The sequence below is a fragment of the Oryctolagus cuniculus genome, chromosome 4 (genome assembly GCF_051225735.1).
Source record: "Oryctolagus cuniculus isolate XC-2025 breed Fujian yellow rabbit chromosome 4, ASM5122573v1, whole genome shotgun sequence".
Taxonomy (NCBI): Eukaryota; Metazoa; Chordata; class Mammalia; order Lagomorpha; family Leporidae; genus Oryctolagus; species Oryctolagus cuniculus.
Window position 1 is genome coordinate 25,244,359 of NC_142870.1, and position 17,323 is coordinate 25,261,681.

The following is a 17,323-nucleotide window of genomic DNA, read 5'->3' on the forward strand; positions in this document are numbered from 1 at the left end:
ATATGTGTCATGACAAAATATGTGTCCTTTAAACAAATATTTTTGAGAGACAGAAAGATACAGAGAGAGTGCCTATCTACCATTTGACTTCCCACATCCCCACAAGATTGGTGAGGAATGGCCTGAGAAATCAGGAGCCAGAATCACAACCTGGGTATTCCACAGGGACCCAGCTACTTATGTCATCTGCTGCCAGTGGCCAGGATCTGCATTAAATCTGAAATTAAGAGGTAGTGTCAGTTACAGTGCCCGGGCACTAAAAGGTGGGACATTGGCATCCTAACTGATTGTTTAACCATTAAGACAAATGCCTACTTAGTTTATGTGTTTGTGTGTGTGTTAATCTGATATATCTGTAGTTTGATATTTCTTTTGTTTGATGCCACTCCTGGAAATTCTGAGTCAATACATATGGTTGTCCTAGGGATCTATTTTTTGGAACTTCCATATATTAACCATAGTGACTTCCATATGTTAACCATTGCTACTCAAAATATGACCCTCAGTCCAATACTATTGATTGGGGAGCTTCCTTGAATTGTAATTTAATAAGGTCCCCAATTGATTCATGCACACATTAAAATGTGATCTACATTCGAAATAGGGTTGAACTATGAAAGAGGGTTGAATATGTTTAAGAATCGCTCACACATGTCAATATTTTCAAAACTATGCTTAACAAGATATTCAAGTGAAGAGATCATACTCAGGAAGAGATGCTAGTGAAATAATGTTTATGCGGCTGGTGCTGTGGCATAGCAGGTAAAGCCGCCACGTGCAGTGCCAGCATCCCATATGGGCACTGGTTCGAGTTCCGACTGCTCCACTTCCAGTGAAGCTCTCTGGTATGGCCTGGGAGAGTAGTGGAAGACAGCCCAAGTCCTTAGGTTGCTGCACCTGTGTGGGAGATCCGGAAGAAACTCCTGGCTCCTGGCTTCAGATGGGCACAGCTCTGGCCCTTGCAGGCATCTGGGGAGTGAACCGGTGGATGGAAGATTTCTCTGTCTCTGTCTCTCTCTCCATCTGCCTTTCTGCAACTCTGCCTTTCAAATAAATAAATCTTTAAAAAAAACTTAAAAAATCTTTTTAAAAAATTTTAAAAAATCTTTTAAAAATTAAATCTTTTAAAAAATTACTCTATGAAAATACTGAGTTTATATCACATGTATATTTTCAACATCTGACTATTGATACTACTGTATCCTATCACAACATTCCATACATACTTAAAACCAAGCAAAGCGTGGAGTGCCATCTTTAAAAACTAAACAGGTATTTTGGACAACACATGCTTGGCAATACAACCTGCACATTTATCAAACACGGCAGAGAAAGCTCTCACTCTGCATTATGAAAATGACAGCTACAGAAATGGGAAAAAAAAGTTTAAACTATTTTCTTAAAAAGACTTCCTCCACTGCCAAAGATCTTGACTAGCCTCCTGGTCAGTCATGCAGAAGCCATTCTTCATATAATTGATGAATTTGGCTTCTACTTTGGGAAGAGAATCACCTTTTTCTGTACTTGCTTGCATTTTTGCTTTAATTTCTTCTACAGAATATCTTCTACAGAAATAGGTCCTTTTGGTGTTTTTTTTCCCTGTTTTTTGAAGGATTCTTGATCTTTTAATCTTGGTTGATGGTTCTGAGTCTTTCTCATTCTTGTTTGATTTCTGTGCATTTTTGGCTGGGGTATCTCATATAAATTTCTTCACTGGAGCATTTTCTTCAGTTTCCTCATCATCAAAATCATCGTCATCATCTACATCATCATCATTGTCATCGTCATCATCACCATCAGCAGCAGCAAGCTTTATTTTTTTTTTTTTCTGTGACACTCTGCTGCCACCTCCAGGGACAGATCATCTTCCAGGTATACTTAGAAGCTTCACGTCCTCCTCCTCTTCCTCTTCTGACTCTGCATCTTCCTCCACAGCTACTAAGTGCTGTCCACTAGTATGTACAGACCCTGAACCACACTTCCACCTGAAGACCACAGGAGGTGTTATTTCAAAGCCCTGAAGTGAAACCGTTAGCTGTACAGACATTTTCAAAGTCGCCTGTGTTACTGTAATTGGACGACCTTCATAATTCACTGCCTCTGCCTCAACAATGTGCAGTTCATTCTTCGCACCAACATCTAAACTGACTGTTCTTAAAGATAACTGGTACTCATTTTCGTTATTGTCCACTTTAAAGTCACAATCTTTGTTGGCCTTTAGTTTACAACCAAAAAGATTGCTCTGGGGCCTGAGAGGGCTCATGTCAATGTCCATTGAATCTTCAATGGGGCAGAGGGACGAACTTAGTTGGGAGAGAAGGCAGACGAAGATAAGACACGCATTGCTGCAAAGAATAGCTGCACAGGGCTATTTGTATATATTTTTACTTTGAAATCAGACATGATGATTTTAGTTTCCTGAAGTGCATTATATAAAAGTAAATCATATTCAGTATAGAAGTTTCAACTCTAAATATAATTTTAGTAATCTTCATTTCATAAAAATACTCAACATATTGCTTATTTAAAAAAGTAAAATTACCACATGGATACTTTATATCAATAATACAGGAAGCAATAAGCCTACCCCATATTTTTGTTCAAATTCAACATTTTTTCTCATATAATTGAATATAAATAAAAGTAGGAAATATCCTTTAACATCAATTATGTTAGCAAATGTTGTACAAGTAGTGAGTGAAGCAATTGCTGGTATGAAAACTGGTAGTTAGGCTTTGAGTCCATTAGGAGACCAGGAATAGGTCACTCATCACTTATTTTGATTGTGACATTTAATTAAAACTAAAATATACTGAAGATGCAGTTAAACCTAAGTTCTACATCCAATCCAAATTTATTTCAACAAGCACCACTTAGACATGTAAGTTATTAGCTGCCTTGATGGAGCCAGTATAGAACATCATGTACGTTTTTTCACTGCTGCTAATACTATACAGTAATAAATTAAATTATGAGAGAGTGTTTGCACTAAGCCAAATTCCTAAGCCTCTAGATACCAATGTAAGTGCTTTGTCTAAGTGAAGTGTGTGAGTTCCTTTCCAGATTAAAGTCAGGATAAACCTTATTTATAAGCCTGACAAATCAGAATTCAAACATCTGTCACACAACTCAGTCAGAACATTTCACTCCACTTCCTTCCTGAGTGATATTATAGTACTAGCTATTCAACACTTTCATTGCTTGCCAGCCAACTTTGATATACAATGTGAAACCCAACAGATTATTGTAAATGCTACAACCAAATCATGTAAGAGGAAGAAGAAAAACACCCTCTTCAGCTTTAGAAATATAAAGTTTGAATTAGAAAAACTGAAATGAAGGACCAAAAATGTCACCCTTAATACGAGAAAATGCTATGTCCTTTGCACAAGGAAAGTTATAAAATTATTCTGAAATGAACATTTTATGTTACAGATTCCAAAATGTTTCTATAGGAATGCAATCCTCTAAAATAAAGAGTTCAGTGGGAACACTTGCCCTAGGAATTAAGCTACAGCTTGGAATGGCCACATGCAATACCACAGTGTCTGGGGGCAAATCAAGGATATGCTTCCAATTCTAGCTCTCTGTTAATGAACACCTTGGGAGGTTATGGTGGAAACCCAAGTATTTGGGTTCTTGTCACCCACGTAGGTGACACACAAAGTTCCCAGATACTGTTTTCATCTTGGTCCAACTCCTGCTATTGTGGGCGTCTATTGTGTGAGGCAGTACTCTTGTTCATCCCAGTAAATTAGAGATCTCTCTGTCTAGTAATTGCAGGTGATAGGTGGGGACTGGGCTATGATGACTAATCAGATTTTGAAGGTCCCAGACTAAGGTTTAGGTTCACCTGTGCTTAGATTATTTCACCAACCTATATATTCAAAGTATTTGTTATTATTTTCTTGACACTTCTGAAGAAGTTAAGTGAAGAAGCAAGTTCAATAACTTCAGAACACAGAAAAAGTTGAGTTGGCCAAACATTCTACAGATTGGACAGACAATGGACAGGCTGTTGCTTCTCCAGGGAGTAGAGTGAGTCCCAGCAGAGTTGAGGATTGCATGGCAGAGGAGAATTGTTCTTGTAAAGCTTAACTCCAATAACGGTTCACAGGTGGAGAAGAAGGTTGAGAAAGAAAAGCTGGAGCTCAAAATTGTGTGTGTCAGTGAGAGACAGAATGTGTGTGTGTATATGTGTGTGTGTGTGTGTGTGTGTGTTAGAGAGAGAGGGAGGAAGGGAGGAAGGGAGGAATGAAAAGAGAGAATGTTGACATTAGGTGAACCTGAGGTGCAGAAGTTTCACTGTGGTTCAGTTAGCCCAAAGGCAAACCAGAAACATGTTACTGCATCCTCCTTGACTGCTATGTGATGCGGGAAGGCGCAAAGTCCTGAGACCCAACTCCCCTCATGGAGTACAAAGCCATTAGAATGCCAACAGGACTCTTCTGGTGACAGATATGTGACTGACCTTGGGGTAGCAGTGAACTGTAGGAGAGAAAATACAGCTTATCTCTGAGAAGTCATCAGTACCAATGGGAACTGCAAGGGAACTGAAGTACTGTAAGAAAGGTCTGGACTTTGATCAAGTCATGGCCACAAGACACATATTGACTGTTACTTCTCTAAAGATGCTGTTTAAGACATCAGGAAACTGATTTTCATTCCAACCAATGGTGAATTAGAGTACTTTTTCCTTTAAATCTATGCCAGCATGTATTACTTTTTGATTTGTGGATAATAGCCATTGTGACTTGAATTAGGTAGTATTTTGTTGTGGCTTTTATTAGCATTTCTCAGATAGCTTGTGATCTTAAGCAATTTTCAATATGTTTATTGGTCTTTTGTATTTCAATCTTTGAAAATGGTATGTTCATATCCATTGCCCTTTTCTCAATTGGATTGCTTGTTTGTTTTTACAATGCTGCTATGTATATCTTTGCACAAGCCTTGTGTACCTATATGAATGAATGCCTCTCTAAAACACTTTATAAATAAAATTATTGGGTAATAGCATATGCAGCTTTTACATCTTAATCCATATTGCTTTCATAATTTTTTAACTTTTCTTTAATAAATATAAAATTCCAAATTACAACTTTTGGATTACAGGGGCTTCTCCCCCCATAACCTCCCTCCACAACCATTCCATCTCCCACTCCCTCTCTCATCCCAATCTTCATCAAGATTCATTTTCAATTATCTTTATATACAGAAGATCAGCTTAGTATATACTAAGTAAAGATTTCACCATACTGCACCCACACAGATACACAAAATATAAAGTACTATTTGACTAGTTGTTTTTCCATTAATTTGCATAGTACAACACATTAAGGACAGAGATCCTACATGGGGAGCAGGTGCACAGTGACTCCCGTTGTTGATTAAACAATTGACACTCTTATTTATGATGTCAGTAATCAGTAATCACCCGAGGCTCTTGTCATGAGTTGCCAAGGCTATGGAAGCCTCTTGAGTTCGCCAACTCTGATCTTATTTAGACAGGCCATAGTCAGAGTGGAAGTTCTCTCCTCCCTTCAGAGAAAGGTACCTCCTTCTTTGATGGTCTGTTCTTTCCGCTGGGATCTCACACACAGAGATCTTTCATTTAGGTAATTTTTTTTGGCACAGTGTCTTGGCTTTCCATGCCTGAGAAACCCTCATGGGCTTTTTAGCTGGATCCAAATGACTTAAGGGCTGATTCTGAGGCTAGAGTGCTGTTTAGGACATCTGCCATTCTATGAGTCTGCTGTTTTGTTGTTGTTGAGTTTCTTGAGTTCCTTATATATCCTGGGTATTAACCTTTTGTCAGATACATAATTTGTTAATATTTTTCCATTCTGTCAGTTGTTAATCATTTTCTTTGCTGTGCAAAAACATTATGGAAAACAATACGGATATTCATCAGAAAACTAAAAATGTATCCACCACATGACTCAACTATACCACTTCAGAAAATATCTGAAGAAAATGAAATCAGTCTATCAAATAGTTACCAGCATTCTCATGTTTATAGCAGCTCAATTCACAATAGCAAAGATATGGAATCAACACAGACATTCATCAACTGATGATTGGCTGAAGAAAATGTGGTATATCTACATGAAAGAATATTACTTATCATAAAAACGACTAAAATCCTGACATTTGCAACAAAATAGATGGAATTGAGATCATTATTCCATGTGAAATAAGTCAGACCCAGAAAGACAAATATCTATTTTCTCTTATTTGTGAAAGTTACTGTATGAAGTGAGTATAAGCATTTTATGGATGTCGTATCCTGTTAGTTAGTTTCAAACATTGCTTCCTGAGTCATACTACATAGATGAAAATATACTCTTCTTTCATCACATAATGACAATTATTAAGATTCCCTCTGTGATATTAATATCTGTTTTCTAGAAAAGATAGTATATATGTTTATGCATATAATGTCTACACTTTAAATCAATAATGCAAGATGTAAAATAATAATTTTTATGAAGGAGTCATGAGACCATGAAGTGATTTATAAAGCTAAGTATTCTCCCGAAGCTATGTTATGTTTACCTAATAAGATTTTTCTCTCTCCGGAAGACACATAGATATCTTTGGGAAGGTATACTAATCTGAGAGCTAATTTGAAAAGTATTGAATTAACTGTAAAAACTGCAAGAACTGAGAGTTCTGTCTTTATTCCATTTTTATACATAATAGAGTGTAATAAAATCAGCTCTTGTGTTTGTGAGAGCATAATACATTTAACTCAATGTCTGATACATAGTAAATACTAACTGCTCTAGCAGTGATCCCTTATTAATTTGCTCCTGAGGTGCTCAAAAAGATAATTTTCCTGCTCTTTTTGTTTGTTTTTTGTTAAAGAACTGTTCCATGTTTATAGATCACAGCATTGAAAATGCCAATCAAAATTGTATCTGTCTCACACAGGGCACCAAGAAACAAGAAAAATAATAAAAATGAACCTATAATTTTTTTCTAAATAAGCTTAGAAATTATTAATTTAGGCCCAATTTAAATGTAATGTACTTAAGCAAAATTTGTTCACCTGTGTACAATGAGATTAGGAGACATGCTTATGAGTCACATTTTCAGAAAGGTTGTAGAACAGGCTGCCGAATTTGTTGACATTTGCACAAATAATATCACAGTTTCTCACTCTTACTTTCATGACAGTCCATTACCATGATGGGAAATGCAGTGAAAAATTAATATTTCTTTTTTATGAACAGCAGCCAAAAGGCCTATTGCTTTGGAATAATTGGAGAAAATTGTGGCCTAAACAAAGCTTATCCTAATTTAATATGCATACTTGGATATACATAGATAGATTCTAAATTATTTGATGCCTAACTATTATAGTAATTAATGCAATAATTAAACATAAAATAAGAACGTGTTCTTCAGAAAGTGCCATGTTAGTATGAACCCATGTCTATATTTGTCCCTGAAGTTGCTACTTACACATTAAAAGTGCCTTCCGACCTCCTTCTGCAACATTTTCCTTCTGTTCATTCTGTTCCCCACTCTTGCTTTTTTTATTCCAGAATCAGGTTGTTCTTTTCTCTCTTCCTACCATCCTGTCTTCTCCCCTTGCTCTCTTCTTCCTCCTCCCCTCTTCCTTTTCTTCATTCTTCTCTGTTCTCTCTCATTCGCCATTCTCTGTGTGTTCCTACCACTCCTCATGCATAATACTGTGTAACTTACCATAATACTATATAATTATTTGCTTATATGGCCATATTTTCAATTAGAATGCAATTGGTGCTGAGTAACAACATGGCCTCATTCAATCTGTAAAGCCCCAGAGTCTTTTGCAGAAGCTGGAACACTGTAGGCATCTATTACATTTCTTAAATAACAAGTAAATACATTAGTTGAATGATTGTTTTAAAATCCATATATTTAAATCTAAACTACTCAAATAAAACAGAACAGCTCCATCCCCCATTTCCTTTCCCAGGAAGAGAATAATTATTTTCCTTATGTAATTGAGAGGAGTTTCTAAAATCAGATAATTTATTTAAATATTAGATAAATAATGAATGAAACAAATACCTCTGCATAGACACTACTTGACTGACTGACGGACTGATTGATTGATTGATTGCAAAGGAGATTATTACTGAATCAGTAAGTTCTATTACAGGCTTTAAAACCAAATTAGCATTCTCACATACTCATTAATTCTTTTCACTGAAGCATATTGTACCTCATACAGAAGAGTTGGTTGTGTGATGTGAATGCTAACATATTTTGTATTTTAAAGTTTTATGACTTAGTAGCTTTACAGAAGTGAAAAAACTACTTAGTAGTACACAGCAAGTGCATCTTCTATTTTAAGATGCAATACTCAAAAATACACATTCTATAACTCATAAATGTTTAACAACAAAAGTTGTTTTAATATAATTACACATATATGAATATATTAAGAACATGTGCTTTTACAATTAAATCAGTTATTCTTTTTATAGCTTTTAAAGTGTCCTAAAGTTAACCTGAGCTCAAATCTAAAGGAAAGAGGTTGACGCACGTATCTAAGATTTCTCCCAATGCTGCAAGTTAACATAATTGGGTTCCTCCACCCCACCATATTTGACTGTATAGCTGGCTCATAAAACTCAAACTTCACATATTCATTGTGAATGTCTGCTTCAGAGATTTTTGATTTTAAACTCTATACTATTCATTCTGGTGAAAACTTAGAAGACATTGTTACATTTCTTGGGCACTCACTGTCTCAGATGGCAAGAAACCTGGTCTAATTATAGCCAAGAAGACTCCACAGGACACATTATCTGGCTTCAAAGGCTCATAAAGCGTCTGTCTTCCCAGAATGAGGGATAAAATCACGTAAATAGGTTTCTTCTTTATCCACTTAGCTGATGGGAGTGCTTGGCTGTCAATTCTGCTATTATTCCAGGGACCAGTCTTTGTTCTCAACCACCAGAGGAATTGGGTTGTACTTCAATGCAACCCATGACTTTTTTCTGCAAGCCAAAGTGTTTAGTTTAATGCCAATCCCAGACAAGTGTGTTCTCCCCCATAACTTCTTTATCAGAAAACTGTAAGAATCAAAATTCTCCATAGACATGCGAAAAAATAAAGCAAAGCTTTTTAATAATGACTTCCAGGACTGAACATTCTTATTGACTGCTGAAATCCATTCTACATTAGAAGTTTGAAACATGCCAGGGGATTCCAATTCAATCCCATCAAGGTGGCATGGACCAATGCCATCTCACTAGTCCAAGTGATCAATTTCTGTTCACAAATGATCAAAATGATAGGACTAAGAGTCAAAGGGATCACATAAACAAGACTAGTGTCTGCAAATACTAACTGATGGAATAAAAAAGGGAGAGAACTATCCAACATGGGAAGCGGGATACACAACAGACTCATAGAATGGTGGATGTCCTAAACAGCACTCTAGCCTCAGAATCAGCCCTTAAGGCATTCAGATCCAGCTGAAAAGCCCCTGAGAGTATTTCAGGAATGGAAAGCCAAGACACTGTGGCAAAAAAAAAAAAAATTACCTAAATGAAAGATCTCTGTGAGTGAGATCCCAGCAGAAAGAACAGGTCATCAAAGAAGGAAGTACCTTTCTCTGAAGGGAGGAGAGAACTTCCACTTTGACTACGACCTTATCTAAATATGATCAGAGTCGGTGAACTCAAAAGGCCTCCATAGCCTTGGCAACTCATGACAAGATACTAGGGTGATTACTGACTCCATAAACAAGAGTGTCAATTTGTTAAGTCAACAACAGGAGTCACTGTGCTCTTACTCCTCAGGTAGGATCTCTGTCCTTAATTTGCTGTACATTGTGATTTAATGCTATAACTAGTACTTAAACAATATTTTACACCTTGTGTTTCTGTGTGGGTGCAAACTGTTTAAAGCTTTACTTAATAAATGCTAAATTGGTCTTCTGTATATAAGGATAATTGAAAATGTATCTTGATGTGAATGGAAGGGGAGAGGGACCAGGAGAGGGGAGGGATGCGGGTGGGAGGGAAGTTATGGGGGGGGGTGAGCCATTGTACTCCATAAGCTGTACTTTGGAAATTTATATTCATTAAATAAAACTTTTTTTTAAAAAAAGAAGTTTGTCTTCAAAAGATGACTCTAGGACCAATTCAGGAAAGGCAAAAGAGGACTTCAAAAATGCCTCTGTGCTCTTCACTTGTCAGTGCTACTATGTTCATATTATAGTCAACATCACTACTTTCTGATAATGTTTTACAAACTTGAACTTCTAGAATACGTTGATTCTCCCCTGGATGGTGATCACAAGTTATTCTAACACACAAGAATGATTATCCTTCTGGAGATTCATTAACATCACAGTGCTTGTATCACTTGGATCTAGACTGAAGAACTATAACATACTAGAAATGTATTACAAACTGTTCATTAATTTGGAGTTTGTGTGAGCCTCTAGTTAATAGCATTAGGATCCACAGCATTTCATAAGAAATGCATGTTGTTGTACACGGAGAACAAACTCAAGGGATGTATTCAGAATCCAACTATGGAAGACTCTCCAATAATCAAGGATGTCAAAGAATTCATTGTGATTTTAAAATGATTTATGCAGATTGTCAACCAGACTTACATCTTCTAGATAAAATACTTAACTTCTAAAGGCAAGGGAAGGAACTAGACTAAGCCCCAGTAATAGCTATAAGTTTCTAAGAAATATTTAATTTATTTGAAAGGCAAACATAAAGAGAAAAGGGGAAAGAGAGGGTGTGGGGAGAGGGAGGAGAGAAAGAGAGAGAGAGAGAGGGAGGGAGGGAGAGAAAGAGAAAGAGAGATATCCTCCATCTGCTGGTTCACTCCCCAAATGGCCACAATGGAAGGGACTGGGCCAGGCTGAAGTCAGGAGGCAGAGCTTCTTCTGTGTCTCCCATGCGAGTGTAGGGACTGAAGTGGAGTGTAGGCTATCTTTCACTGCTTTCCCATGCACACTATCAGGGAGCTGGATTAGAAATGGAGCAGCCAAGACTGAAACCAGTGAACACGTGGATGTGGGGACTCAGGTACTCAGGTCATCTTCCACTGCTTTTCTAGACGCATTAGCAGGGATCTGGATTAGAAGTGGAGACTCCAAATGGCACCCATATGGGTTGCTAATACTGTAGGCAAAGGTTAACCTTCAATGGCACAGTGCTGACCCCTACAGTACTTTTTGGAAAATTCTGTACTCAGGATGATTTTGGTGGAGGTATATACCTGTGCTAGGAAAGAGTTGATAACAGTGCTTCCTCATACACCATGTTAGTCATAACCTACAGATAAGTTTAATAACAAACAACTCAATGAAGTTATATAATGGATGAAAAAGTAATTGTTGAGGAATTCTAGCACCCTGAGACTCTTTGGCCTACGTTATCACAGCCTGTAATAGGAAAGCCATAACTCAACCTATGATTTTTATGGAAAAGTTCTACAACTTTAGGTTGTTAAGATGACTCTGTGGGGGTTGGTGCTGTGGCGCAGCAGGTTAAAGCCCTGGCCTGAAGTGCAGGAATCCCATATGGGTGCTGGTTCTCGTCCCGGTGTCTCCTTTTCCTGTCCAGCTCTCTGCTTTGGCCTGGGAAATCAGTAGAAGCCCAAAAAACACATGCCATGCACCATCATCCTTCCTTAAACACATCCTGCTTCTTTACAATTTTTTATTTCACACTTTGACAAGTAATGAGGTAGGATGAATTGTACAGTAGCATAGGACGGAATTCAACAACTAGAATGGTAAGAAAGTTGGGGTCCAAAGACTTTTTATGTTGCAATAATTAAAGCCAACCTTTTCCATGATAATCATCTAGAAGAATGATCCTGAAGAGGAAGGTATGACATCTGATCAACAAAAGATCAACATGCCATTTTCTGGTCATCAGCAATTTGACTGAGCTAGAGGATTAAAGATCCAAGGTACAAGCAAAAGCTTCTCTTGTGGGCCACTGGCATAAATTTCTAAGGCAGGGTTATTGGTGATTAGGAGATTCAGTTTCATCATTTCTTGGCCTTTTTTGATTACTGGCCTTAGACATCTCAAAAGTTTAAATTTTATAATACCTTTCCATTTTTTTTAAACTTTTATTTAATGAATATAAATTTCCAAAGTACAGCTTATGGATTACAATGGCTTCCCCCTCCAATACCGTCCCTCCCACCCACAACCCTCCCCTTTCCCACTTCCTCTCCCCTTCAATTCACATCAAGATTCATTTTCAATTATCTTTATATACAGAAGATCAGTTTAGCATACATTAAGTAAAGATTTCAACAGTTTGCTCCCACACAGAAACATAAAGTGAAAAATAATAGATGATTTTTTAAATGATGATGAAATCAGATCAGACCTATTGTCATGTTTAATCCCAGTGAGAGTCAAGTTGGGAATTGATAATTTCTTTTTTTTTTTTTTTTTTTTACAGAAGATCAGTTTAGTATACATTAAGTAAAGATTTCAACAGTTTGCTCCCACACAGAAACATAAAGTGAAAAATACTGTTTGAGTACTAGTTAGTTATAGCATTAAATCTCAATGTACAGCACACTAAGGACAAAGATCCTACATGAGGAGTAAGTGACTCCTGTTGTTGACTTAACAAATTGACACTCTTGTTTATGGCATCAGTAATCACCCTAGGCTCTTGTCATGAGCTGCCAAGGCTATGGAAGCCCCCTGAGTTCACCAACTCTGATCATATTTAGACAAGGCCATGGTCAAAGTGGAAGTTCTCTCCTCCCTTCAGAGAAAGGTACCTCCTTTTTTGATGACCCATTCTTTCCACTGGGATCTCACTCACGGAGATCTTTCATTTAGGTTTTTTTTTTTTTTTTTTTTTTTTTTTTTTCCCCAGAGTGTCTTGGCTTTCCATGCCTGAAATACTCTCATGGGCATTTCAGCCGGATCCGCATGCCTTAAGGGCTGATTATGAGGCCAGAGTGCTGTTTAGGACATTTGCCATTCTATGGGTCTGCTGTGTATCTCACTTCCCATGTTGGATCATTTGGTCCATTTTTAAATTATCTGCATTCTCAGATTAAAAAATGTTTCTTACTGATGTCTAATGCCAAACCTGAGTTGATAATCACTAGCAATTCTGCTTTAAATATATAAGTCAACTGCCTACAGAGCCTAGAAGCCAGTATCTAAGCTGATTCCTTAATATCTAAACATTCTAAAACACAGCAATTCTAAGTTTGAATTGTATTGTAGTAAGGAAACATAACAGTCTTCTAAGGAGTGTTGATCTTACAAAAATTCAGTTAAGCAGCATGGTGTCCCGCCTAGGGTAAAATAAAATAAAAAATAAAACAAAATAAACCCTAGGCGACTAACACAAGCACTTATTCTCAACAGTTTAGATGCTTAGAAGTCCAACATGCAGGCACCAAAAGATTTAAAGAGGTTCTATTTGTTCATATAGGGCATCTTCTCATTGGGTCTTCACATTAAAGAAGAGATAGGAGATATTTGAGTTCTCTTTCATAAAAAGTACACTAATCCCAACCATAAGGGCTTCATAGTCACAACTTAATCATTCCCCAAAAGTACCATCTCCTAGGATTATAATATTGGTGCTTCAAAGTGAATGTGTGAATGATAGAGTAACAAAAACATACAGATAGCAACAAAATAATATTTATTGAGTGTTTACCATGTAAAGGAGGAATTATTCTAGAAATCATTAGAAATATCAAAGTGAACCAGCTTTTGTTCAAATTGCTTGCTCTTATTTATCAGGGAACATGAAGCACACCCACCCACATTAATATTCAAGAAAGAACATGAGAATAGTGCAAAGGTGTACTGCGGTCATGGTAAGGTAAAAAGGAGGATGATGTTAATACCTCAGTGAGGTGTGGAAGGGCTTTTGAAGAACTAGTGTAATAATTAAGTTTTCTGATTCTGAGCAATTCAGACTTGCAGGAAGTGGTGAGCTCTTTGGAATACAGAAAGAGTATAATTGAAAACACACAGAATAAGAAAAAAGAGGCTAGTTTTCCAGTGATTTTGGATACTATGGGATTTCATAGTTTTGAGCCGGACTGTGGCATTGCTTGTGGTTCTGTATGAGAAAGGTGAATTAGAAGGCTTAGGCTTGGCTGAGTGTTACAATAATGTCATTGCAGGGGCTGGGAAGAAAGGAGGGATGCAGATGGAGAATGGAAAGGAGACAAGAAAGATAAGGAAAAGTTTTGGAGTGTGACAGAAAATCACTTCAGTTTTAATTGATTTTCGTTACTACTTTATCCAGTATAATTTCTCAAGTATAAAAGGTCTCAAGTAAAAAGTATATAAGAATAGGAAAAACTTCATTAGTTTAATTACTTAACACAGACTTTCATCATTGCTTAAACAACTATATGCCATTCTTGTTCTCTTTTGATTTCATTTTTGGAATGTCTGTTTTCTGAAATATTATATTATCTACAGAATATATTTTAGTTTATATAACAGATTCAATATTTCTAGATATTTTGATAATTTGTAAAGCAAAGCTATTTCACTTCAGTTGTAGAGAAATTATCTATTTAAGAATAAATCCAGTTTATGTATGATTAGATAGAAAGTGCTTAGCATTTTCCTTTTTTTTTCTATTTTTTTTTTATTATTTCAGGAGAGAGCATGAACACAGCCCTCCACTACCACAAATTATGCAGTCGAGGGGAGATACCATGATCACGAAGGAGGTTTTCCCAGGGCGAGGCTTATCCAGTGCTTAGCATTTTCTAAAGACATGTAATCTGAAAGAACAAAACAAATCATACTGCATTTAATCTTTTCCCCATGAGAGAGTAGAGATTAATCAGGTATTAACAATAATCATCTACCTACACTGGTGGGGATGTATAATTTCATAAAAAATAAGCAATAGTAATTATTTAATAGCAGGGATTCTATAGATAAAAAATCAGTGATCAGATTTTTTTCATGGATAAAATATAGTAAAATCAGAAAGTATACTTATGAGTTTTTCATATTGTGTTCTGAGATCATCCTTAGTTAATATACTTTATAATATACTCACAAAGTGAAAATTGGAATTGAAATTTTCTGTCAGAGTTTACAAACGTGTCCACTGTGACTATAGTATGAATAGCAGAAACATTTTGTTCGTTCACAGTATCATTTGATAAAAATAATTTTTATGATAAAAAATTGGTGTAGCAGTTAAAATGGCATTTGGGATGCTCGCATCTGAAATCAGAATGCTGTAGTTTAAGTAGAGGCTGTGCTTTATTTTTAAATTCACACTTTGGAAGGCAGCAGGCGATGGTTCAAGTACATGAGTTCCTGACACCAATATGGAAGACCCAGATTGAATTCCAGGCTCTTGGATTTGGTTTGGCTCAGCCTTGGCTATTGGAGCATTTGAGAAATGAACTAGCAATGGACTGAGCTCGCGTTCTCTTTCTGTCTTTCAAATACAATAAATAAGCAAATAATTAAATGGCTTTAAATACTTTCTGAAAAGTCATTCACACTCAGGTTTACAAAGTATTCTGTTTTTTCATTTAAAGGAGGCTGCTTCAGTGATACAATGATACATGTATTATTCAACATCACATGGTTCTCCATAAACATGTAAAATGTTATATCGGTTAATTTTTAAAAAAGTTTTTTGAAGTTCATGGAAAATAGAAATAAGTCAGCTTATTTTGCTGTATTATTTTTGACCTATGAATAGGTTTTTAATGATATACATTTCCAAACTTCGTACAGACTACACATATATGATTTCAATGCTTTGAAAATAAAATAATTTATCTTTTAATTCTATTTTCTATGAACTTCTGAGTTACTCCTTTGTTATCTTCAATGGTCTGGGTAAGCATAAGACTTTACAAACTATGTTTTGTTACTATGTTTATAATTTTTTTACATATTTAGTTTTCTTGCTTAGGGAAAACTGTTAGGAAGAAAAATGTTGACTATATTTTTATACATGATCAAAAACATTCTATCCATTAAATGCAAACAATTGAAACAAGTGGCATATATGGTATGATTGTATGAGAAGTCAACTGGATTTTTTTACAATTTTCTGGAGCATAATGACAGTAAAACCCATAGATGAAGTAAGAAGTTCACTGGAGAACAGGCATTAAATAGTACCAAAGTACTACTATCAAATTTGATGCAAATACAATTTTTCAGAGCCTCCAGTTAGAATTTTGGTGACTCTCTGTGTGCTTTTTTTTTTCCTTGTAAGCTTTGTCTTGCCCAATTAGCTTTTAATGGTGCTTGAAATTCCCACTTGAAATGCCTTATGTTGACCTGTCCATTTTAATCAAGTTAAATATTACCTGGGAGGAAGATATATTAGCTATCACTTAGGTACAAATTAGTCTATCTGAACCTATTACTGTGCATTATCAAACAGCACAAAAGAAAGCCTTGGGGTAGTGGTTCTTAAAATCTCTCAAATGCCAGACCACAGAGAGGCATGGTGCATTTGGTGGAACACCATGCAATATTCATCCATTACTCTTAAAACAATTAAATATATTTGGACTAAATCAGGTGTCATTTAGATTGCATTCTAATAGAGGTAAAGAAATCATAGATTTAAAAGTTTTAATATGAAAATTTTCAATTGCAAACATTTCACTCATTTAAAATTTTAGTATTTAGTATAAGATTTTATCTGCATAAAACACCTTGTTTAAAAAATATTTATCTTAAAAGGAGTGCTTATTGTCTGCAAAAGAATGCAGTCTAGTGTTTTGAACCTAATAAGAGATTATCATAAAGTAGTTCAGCATCAAAAATATTCAACAAAAAATAATGAATGTATCTATTAGACTCATCTGAATTTTTGAAATGTGAAACAATGTACATATAATAACTGAAGACAGAGTGCCTAATATGGAGATTTAATTATTTGCCATTGTTGCTAAAAAGGAAGATGGAGCAGACTGATACAATTATAGTACATTGTAGGTAAAGCAGCTTTTATGAACTCAGCTGCACATGAAAATTAAACTCCAGTGCCTTCAGGTATTCCATGCAATGTATTAATTACACTCAGATGCATTAGTACTGGCATTAGCTATCTACCATGCTTGATCGAACTGAGAAAATAAGTATTTAATTTATTTTCTACAAAACTTACTTCTCTTATGGAATTCTAGTTAAAGAGTCTGGGATAAGTATTTACAGATGAAAAGGATTGTTCATTGATATAGGAAAAAAAAAGCACTGTGCTTGATTGACCTTCTAGATAACAGTTTTCCAGTGTGATTTATCATTAGTATTGCTACTCTTAACCTCATAATTGGAAAATGGGGCTCA

The 17,323-nt window shown here is 35.9% G+C and overlaps 1 protein-coding gene and 1 pseudogene across 2 annotated transcripts in view; both read right to left on the reverse strand.

Annotated features, from left to right (window-relative positions):
• NCAM2 (neural cell adhesion molecule 2) overlaps positions 1-17,323 on the reverse strand; it is a 586,819-nt gene that overhangs the window by 286,193 nt on the left and 283,303 nt on the right. The gene's annotated exons all lie outside the window — the stretch shown is intronic.
• On the reverse strand, positions 1,322-2,366 carry LOC149126930 (nucleophosmin-like; annotated as a pseudogene).